Below are 8,760 nucleotides of genomic sequence, written 5' to 3' on the forward strand. Positions count from 1 at the left end.
TCGACTGCATCCTTATGTAATACATGTATCACTAGCCACTTTAACTATGCCACTTGGTTTACATACTTATCTCATATGTATATACTGTACTCGATATCATCTACTGTATCTTGCCTATGCTGCTCTGTACCATCACTCATTCATATATCCTTATGTACATATTCTTTATCCCCTTACACTGTGTATAAGACAGTAGTTTTTTTTGGAATTGTTAGTTAGATTACTTGCTCGTTATTACTGCATTGTCGGAACTAGAAGCACAAGCATTTCGCTACACTCGCATTAACATCTGCTAACCATGTGTATGTGACAAATAAAATTTGATTTGATTTGATTTTGATTTGATTTGATATGTACTCACTGGCTATGTGAGATGATGCATTATCCATAATGACAGTGCCAGGTTGACTTGGTCATTTGTCAGTGTTAACCCACGTAAAGGAAAGGGCACAGAACGCTGTCTGGGTATTTTTATAATTTCATTATATACTCCCGGTTGCCCTGCCATTTCCCCATGGTCTGTATGCCTGACCCTGGGGTTTTCAAGGCGACACACACACACACGCTCATTCCGACCACCTGCCTGAGATTGAGTTGCCTAGGAGACCACATTAGAAGGGATCGGCAGAGAGCTGCTCGCTAGAGCTCAGACTCTGCCACACGTACATGTGAGCAATTTTATGCATATACACACACACACACACACACACACACATTGGGGACCTAACCTCTCTCCCATCTCTAGTCACACACCATGCAGACTCCTTCCGTCTGCACCCAGGGACTCAGAAGCAGTACCACAGGGGGAGTCAGAAGCAGTGCCACGGGGGAGTCAGAAGCAGTGCCACGGGGGGGAGTCAGAAGCAGTGCCACGGGGAGTCAGAAGCAGTGCCACGGGGGGAGTCAGAAGCAGTGCCACGGGGGAGTCAGAAGCAGTGCCACGGGGGGAGTCAGAAGCAGTGCCACGGGGGAGTCAGAAGCAGTGCCACGGGGGAGTCAGAAGCAGTGCCACGGGGAGTCAGAAGCAGTGCCACGGGGGAGTCAGAAGCAGTGCCACGGGGGAGTCAGAAGCAGTGCCACGGGGAGTCAGAAGCAGTGCCACGGGGGAGTCAGAAGCAGTGCCACGGGGGAGTCAGAAGCAGTGCCACGGGGGAGTCAGAAGCAGTGCCACGGGGGAGTCAGAAGCAGTGCCACGGGGGGAGTCAGAAGCAGTGCCACGGGGGAGTCAGAAGCAGTGCCACGGGGGGAGTCAGAAGCAGTGCCACGGGGGAGTCAGAAGCAGTGCCACGGGGGAGTCAGAAGCAGTGCCACGGGGGAGTCAGAAGCAGTGCCACGGGGGAGTCAGAAGCAGTGCCACGGGGGAGTCAGAAGCAGTACCACGGGGGAGTCAGAAGCAGTACCACGGGGGAGTCAGAAGCAGTACCACGGGGGGAGTCAGAAGCAGTACCACGGGGGGAGTCAGAAGCAGTACCACGGGGGGAGTCAGAAGCAGTACCACGGGGGAGTCAGAAGCAGTGCCACGGGGGAGTCAGAAGCAGTGCCACGGGGGAGTCAGAAGCAGTGCATGGATTTATTTGCCATAGCTCTCTCTGTTAAAAAAAACATGTTTTTATCCATTTCATGAATTTCTACCAGCTGGAGCTTCTGTTTGGTTTCATCTCTAAGGGGAAATGTGAGAGAGCACACTATGTAAGTGATTTAACCTCCAGTCCTTTGTATCAGTTTAACTCTCTCTTTCTATTTACAGTTCAGTTCCACATCGCTCATTTATATGAGATTCAGGTAAGAAATCCTTCCTTATTTCCCCTTTTTCTCTGGTGCTGGTAGTGAAGGCTGCTGAGAAGTCTGCTGTACATTTTGGTGGTGGATAGGTTGAGTTGACCTTGTATAGATCTTCGAGTGACCTAGTATCACTATATACCTTATAATATGGCCTATCTTCTAATCCCTTATCAGTTGTCATTACTCCTAAAAGGGAAGGTAGCTGTGGTCTGTTTACCTTGTGGTCTGTTTACCTTGTGGTCTGCACAAACCGTTATTTCTTTGTCCTCTGTGACAGCAGGAAGTAGGCATATGCAAACTGAAACAAGGCAACAGTCAATATGTCGTCTGCCTCGAATGGGCCTGTTAGTGACAACTAGAAACATTAACAACATTTGTCAGCTGTATCTGTATGGAATTAAAGTACCAACACATCTACACACACTTATAATATGTTAACTTTTTGTGAATGCGCTTATCGAGTCAGTCAAAAGTTTGGACCTACTCATTCAAGGGTTTTTCTTTATTTTTAATATTTTCTATAATGTAGAATAATAGTGAAGACATCTATGAAATAACACATATGGAATCATGTACTAACAAAAAAAGTGTTAAACAAATCTAAGTAGATTTTTGATTCTTCAAAGTAGCCACCCTTTGCCTTGATGACAGCTTTGCACACTCCTGGCATTCCCTCAACCAGCTTTACGAGGAATGCTTTTCCAACAGTATTGAAGGAGTTCCTACATATGCTAGCTTGTTGGCTGCTTTTCCTTCACGGTCCAACTTATCCCAAACCATCTCAGTTGGGTTGAGGTCGGTGATTGTGGAGGCCAGGTCATCTGATGCAGCACTCCATCACTCTCCTTTTTGGTCACAGCCTGGAGGTGTGTTAGGTCATTGTCCTGTTGAAAAACAAATGATAGTCCCACTAAGCTCAAACCAGATGGGATGGCGTATCGCTGCAGAATGCTGTGGTAGACATGCTGGTTAAGTGTGCCTTCAATTCTAAATAATCACAGACGGTGTCACCAGCAAAGCACCCCCACACCACCTCCTCCATGCTTCATGGTGGGAACCACACATGTGGATATCATCCTTTCACCTTCTCTGCGTTTCATAAAGGCACAGCGGTTAGAACCAAAATCTCACATTTGGACTCATCAGACCAAAGGACAGCTTTCCACCAGTCTAATGTCCATTGCTCGTGTTTCTTGGCCCAAGCAAGTCTCTTCTTATTGGTGTCCTTTAGTAGTGGTTTCTTTGCAGCAATTTGACCTATAAAGGCCTGATTCACACAGTCTCCTCTGAATAGTTGTTGAGATGTCTGTTACTTGAACTCTTTGAACTCTAAGACCTTTGTCTTAAAGTAATGATGGACTGTCATTTCGCTTTGCTTATTTGAGCTGTTCTTGCCATAGTATTGACTTGGGTCTTTTACCAAATAGGGCAATCTTCTGTATACCACCCCTACCTTGTCACAACACAACTGATTAGCTCATGCATTAAGAAGGAAAGAAATTCCACAAGTTAACTTCTAACAAGGCACACCTGTTAATTGAAATGCATTCTAGGTGACTACCTCATGAAGCTGGTTGAGAGAATGCCAAGAGTGTGCAAAGCAAAGGGTGATTACTTTGAAGAATCTCAAATCTAAAATATATTTTGATTTAACATTTTTTTTGGTTACACAAATAGTAAAAAATAGAGAAGCCTTGGAATGAGTAGGTGTGTCCAAATAGTAAAAATAGAGAAGCCTTGGAATGAGTAGCTGTGTCCAAATAATAGTAAAAATAGAGAAGCCTTGGAATGAGTAAGTGTGTCCAAATAGTAAAAATAGAGAAGCCTTGGAATGAGTAGGTGTGTCCAAATAGTAAAAATAGAGAAGCCTTGGAATGAGTAAGTGTGTCCAAATAGTAAAAATAGAGAAGCCTTGGAATGAGTAGGTGTGTCCAAACTTTTGACTGGTACTGTATGTACAACATGTCATGACTATAGCTCAAAAGGGATAGGATGTAAGCTTGTTCAAAGTTTGGAATTTCAGTTGATTATTATAGCGCCCCTTGGGCCAATCAGTAATTTTGTAAATACCGGATCTCTGATTCCCCCAAGTGAGGAGCAAAAACCCGCGGACACTTGGCTCTCCAAGGAATGACTTTGACGCGTTCGATTTTGGTGAAAAACAAAACTGACCTTAGATCAGTGTCCAGTGACAACGTGAACCAGGAGAACTCTACAGCTCCAGTCGCAGTGCTCTTCTAACCTGCTATAGTCTGCCGCCCCCCCACTCACTACTCATCCAAACAGCTCTTCTCTGCCATGCCTATAGCTGTGGTGATGCCAGGGAAACAACAAATAGTTTCAAATGTCCATGGGTAATGAGGTGTTTTAGGGGCGAACATGGTTATTTGCTGGATAGTAGACATGTTCAGTTGGTAAGACTGCTACTGCTTGGTAACACCTTGCTGTTGGTCCCTGAAACACACTGTGGTGACATCAAGCCATAGGACGGCTACCTGCCCCGCTGCTTTTAGCCGTTCGTGTTTTGTCCTAAGCTTTAGAATGAGTTGAATTTCAGATGTACAGTCAGTAGGAATAGTTTTAATCAGCCTTTGAAACATATATTGACTCCTCGTGGCTGTTGTCCTCTGCAGCAGACATATGGTGAGCAATATGTTTGGAACATCGAATCGCAATACATATAAACTCAGCCAAAAAGAAATGTCCCTTTTTCAGGACCCTGTCTTTCAAATATAATTCGTAAAAATCCAAAAAACTTCACAGATTTTCATTGTAAAGGGTTTAAACACTTTCCCATGCTTGTTCAATGAACCATAAACAATTAATGAACATGTACCCGTGGAACGGTCGTTAAGACCAGAAGAGCTTATAGACGGTAGGCAATTAAGGTCACAGTTATGAAAACTTAGGACACTAAAGAGGCCTTTCTGCTGACTCTGGGAAAAACACCAAAAGAAAGATGCCCAGGGTCCCTGCTCATCTGCGTGAATGTGCCTTAGGCATGTTGCAAGGAGGCATGAGGACTGCAGATGTGGCCAGGGCAATAAATTGCAATGTTTGTACTGTGAGACGCCTAAGACAGCGCTACAGGGAGACAGGACGGACAGCTGATTGTTCCTGCAGTAGAAGACCACGTGTAACAACACCTGCACAGGATCAGTACATCCGAACATCACACCTGCGGGACAGGTGCAGGATGGCAACAACAACTGCCCGATCTACACCAGGAACGCACAATCCCTCCATCAGTGCTCAGACTGTCCGCAATAGGCTGAGAGAGGCTGGAATGAAGGCTTGTATAAGGCAGGTCCTCACCAGATGTCACCGGCAACAACGTCGCCTATGGGCACAAACCCACCGTTGTTGGACCAGACAGGACCGACAAAAAGTGCTCTTCACTGACGAGCCGCGGTTTTGTCTCACCATGGGTGATGGTTGGACTCGTGTTTATCGTCGATGGAGTGAGCGTTAAACCAAGGCCTGTACTCTGGAGTGGATCGATTTGGAGGTGGAGGGTCCACCATAGACTGGGGCGTTGTGCCACAGCATCATAGGACTGAGCTTGTTGTCATTGCAGGCAATCTCAATTCTGTGCGTTACAGGAAGACATCCTCCTCCCTCATGTGGTACCCTTCCTGCAGGCTCATCCTGACATGACCCTCCAGCATGACAATGCCATCACGCACAGAATGCACAGTATGGCTGATTTCCTGCAAGACAGGAATGTCAGTGTTCTGCCATGGCCAGCGAAAAGCCCGGATCTCAATCCCATTGAGCACGTCTGGGACCTGTTGGCTCGGAGGGTGAGGGTTAGGGCCATTCCCCCAGAAATGTCCAGGAACTTGCAGGTGTCTTGGTGGAAGAGTAGGGTAACATCTCATAGCAAGAACTGGTAAATCTGGAGCAGTCCATGAAGAGAAGCACTGCATTACTTAATGCAGCTGGTGGACACCAGATACTGACTTACTTTTGATTTTGACACCCCTTTGTTAAGGGACACATTATTTAATTTGTGTTAGTCACATGTCTGTGGAACATGCTCAGTTTATAGGTCAGCTGTTGAATCGTATGTTCATATCAATATTTACACATGTTAAGTTTGCTGAAAATAAACGTAGTTGAGTGAGAGGACGTTTCTTTTTTTTTTGCTGAGTTTAGCATCGTGAGAATCTCAATACGTATCTTATCGTGATAATATCGTATCGTAAGGTCCCTGGCAAATCCCAGCCCTATTAAAAACATATTTTCCAATCGGATGTATTGGAAAGGTAACCTCACGTTGAGATGTGGTGACTGGTAATGGTTGGTGCATTAGAACCTGGTTGTTAGGGGGCTGTGTGTACGACCGGGTTTGATTACTCTGGTTTTTATAGCCAGACAGGAAGAGCCCAAAGCCAGACGTGTGTGTGTGTGTGTGTGTGTGTGTGTGTGTGTGTGTCAGGGCCTTCACGGCTACAGACATTGAGTAGCTTCGCCTTGGTGATGGCTGAGTAAGAGCAGATAAGAACAGAGACCTCCAGATGACACACAACCGGATCAGACCCAATATCAATGAGAAAAATAAACTAGTCTGAGTGTGCTTTTCAGGTTTACCCAGATACAAAACAGCACTGAAGGTGGGATAATACACACACACACACACACACACACACACATTTTTTCCACAATCATATGGAGTAGCTAGCCAAATAGAAAAAGTAGCCAGCCAGGTGCCCCGACAAGCTGTGTTTCAGTGGCCTCTGGTGCATTCTAATGCTAGATCGTATTTTCAACCAGCAACTATCAGGAAATAACACTGAATTTTAAATAATGTCACACTTTTACAGTGTTACTTTCAGTAACTGTTGTACATTATGATATAAAACACCAGACAAACATTATTTCTACTGCTGACTTCCACAGGCTTCAAGCTTCCTTTTTAAGAGGCACTTTCTCAGCTTTATGCAATACAGGTATGAAGCAGGTGTTCACTTTTAAAACAATTCAATCTAGTTCATATTTCAAATCAAAATCCAATAAAAAATGTCACATGCTTTGTAAACAAAGTGTAGAGTAACGGTGAAATGCTTACAAGCACTTCCCAACAAAGAAACATTTTATAGAAAAAAATGTAACACAAGAAATAAATAGAAAAATTATAACAAGAATTAAATAAATAATGAGTAATGATAACTTGGCTATATACACGGGGTACCAAGTCGATGTGCAGGTGTACAAGGTAATGGAGGTACATAGACAGTGCCTTCAGAAAGTATTCTCTCCCCTTGACTCTGTCTGTTACAACAAAAGGGTCCGTGGGTTTTCGCTCCTCCCTTGTTCTTGATTGATGAAATGAGGTCACTAATTAGTAAGGAACTCCTCTCACCTGGTTGTCTGTCTTAATTGAAAGGAAAAAACAAAAACCCGCAGACACTAGACCCTCCATGGAATGAGTTTGACATCTCTGTGTTTTACAGCCTGAATTTAAAATATATTAAATTGATGTTGCGGGAGAGGTGGTTGTCCTGGCACCACACTGCCAGGTCTCTGACTTCCCTGTATGCTCTCTCATCGTCTTCAGACCTACTACCGTTGTGTCGTCTCCAAACTTAATGATGGTGTTGGAGTCGTGCGCGCCCATGCAGTTGTGGGTGTACAGGAGGGGACTAAGCACGCACCCCTGAGGGGCCCCCTTGTTAAGGGTCAGCGTGGCAGATGTGTTGTTGCCTACCGTCACCAAACTGGGGGAGGGGGCTTTAGGAAGTCCAGGATTCAGTTGCAGAGAGAGGTGTTTTTCCCCCAGGGTCCTTAGCTTAGTAATGAGCTTGGCGGGCACAATGGAGTTGAACACTGAGCTGCAGTCAATGAACAGCATTCTCACATAGGTGTTCCTTTCGTCCAGTTGAGAAAGGGTATAGAAAGGGTATTGTTGGGGCAGTAAGTAAGTTGTTGTGTGTCTGGGATGATGGTGTAGTAGATGTGAGCCATTATTAGCCTTTCAAAGCATGTCATGGCTACAGATGTGAGTGCTACAGGGCGATAGTCATTTAGACAGGTTACCTTGGCATTCTTAAAGACAGGGACTATGGTGGTGTGCTTAAAATATGTAGATATATCAGACTGGGTCAGGGAGAGGTTGAAAATGTCATTGTAGATAGTTGCCAGCTGGTCAGCGAATGCTCTGAGTACGAGTCCTGGTGACCCCTGCGGCCTTGTGAATGTTAAACTGTTTAAAGGTCTTCGGCTACAGAGCATTTGATCACACAGTCATCCGGAACAGCTGGTGCATAGTTCAATGTTGCTTACCTCGAAGCGCACATAGAAGGTATTTAGCTAGTCTTGTAGGCTCGCATCACCGGACAAATTGTGGCTGTGTTTCCCTTTGTAATCCATGATAGTTTGCAAGCCCTGCCACATCAGTGTCCCGCTTATTGAAAGCAGCAGCCCTAGCCTTTAGGACTTCCGAGTGGCACAGCGGTTTAAGGCACTGCATCTCAATGCAAGAGGTGTCACTACAGTCCCTGGTTTGAATCTAGGCTGTATCACATCCGGCTGTGATTGGGAGTCCCATAGGTCGGCACACAATTGGCCCAGCGTCGTCCGGGTAGGCTGTCATTGTAAATAAGAATTTGTTCTTAACTGACTTGCCTAGTTAAATAAAGGTTACTTTTTTATATATATCAAAAATTATGTTTAGCTCAGTGTGGATGTTGCCTGTAATCACTGTGGGGACAACGTCATCAATGCACTTATTAATGAAGCCGGTGACTGATGTGATAAACTCCTCAATGCCATCGAATCAATCCCGAACATATTTCAGCCTGCTTCTTCCTGTTTGAGTTTTTGCTTGTAAGCAGGAATCAGGAGGATAGAGTTATGGTCAGATTTGCGAAATGGAGGGTGAGGGAGAGCTTTGAATGCGTCTGATTGATTTTGCCAGTAAAGGTGATCTAGAGTTTTTTTTCGCATCTAGTTGGACAAGTGACATGTTGGTAGAAA

This window comes from Oncorhynchus tshawytscha, linkage group LG03, assembly GCF_018296145.1.
Source record: "Oncorhynchus tshawytscha isolate Ot180627B linkage group LG03, Otsh_v2.0, whole genome shotgun sequence".
NCBI classification, from domain to species: domain Eukaryota; kingdom Metazoa; phylum Chordata; class Actinopteri; order Salmoniformes; family Salmonidae; genus Oncorhynchus; species Oncorhynchus tshawytscha.